Consider the following 722-nt stretch of genomic DNA (forward strand, 5'->3'; position numbering starts at 1 on the left):
TGACTGAAAATGCAGCTCTATCATGCAGCCAGATGTTTTTCTCTGAATCCTGTCAGAAAGGAGAAGAAGTGGAACCAAAGGGGAACCGTGACTTCTTAGAACACACTGAGCCATGAACGTGGACGTCGGATATAAAGGGAGCAGCGAGCAGGTCGGAGCACATCAGCCCTGCACATTCAAACAGAAGAACATCTGTCTGTGTCGGGAACCATGAAGACTCTGCTGGCTCTCACTAGTTGTGTAGCCTACTTCACCAATAACATACTACAACTGTCTCAATCAGAAGACTGAGATTTTTATTTTGCCTCTAAAGTCAAAATGTTCTAAAATCCTCTTTAATTGCAACTCCTCCAAATTCGATAAATGAACTAAAACATCAAAGATATTAATGCAGGTTAGCCGCACTCTACAGTTCTGCATCTGCACAGAGACCTGCAACACCTGTAACCTGACTTTCATGTACTCACATGATTGCATCACGACTGCAGCCGCTGGTCTTCATCACATGCTTCACCTTGTCCACTGGTATGTGGATTTTATTAGTGACGACCTCGCAGCATTCGACACCGTTTATCACCATGTCTATAGCGACTGGCACTGTGGACACACACAGAGTTAATATGAGTGCAGCTCAGACTCACGGCGCTCAGAGGTCAGAGGTCAGAGGTCAGCGGTACTCACTGGCAGAGCTGTGCTTCAGGAAGCAGATGAGCGTCAGGACC

Source organism: Haplochromis burtoni, unplaced genomic scaffold (genome assembly GCF_018398535.1).
Source record: "Haplochromis burtoni strain Fernald_Lab_line unplaced genomic scaffold, NCSU_Asbu1 Contig_69, whole genome shotgun sequence".
NCBI lineage: Eukaryota > Metazoa > Chordata > Actinopteri > Cichliformes > Cichlidae > Haplochromis > Haplochromis burtoni.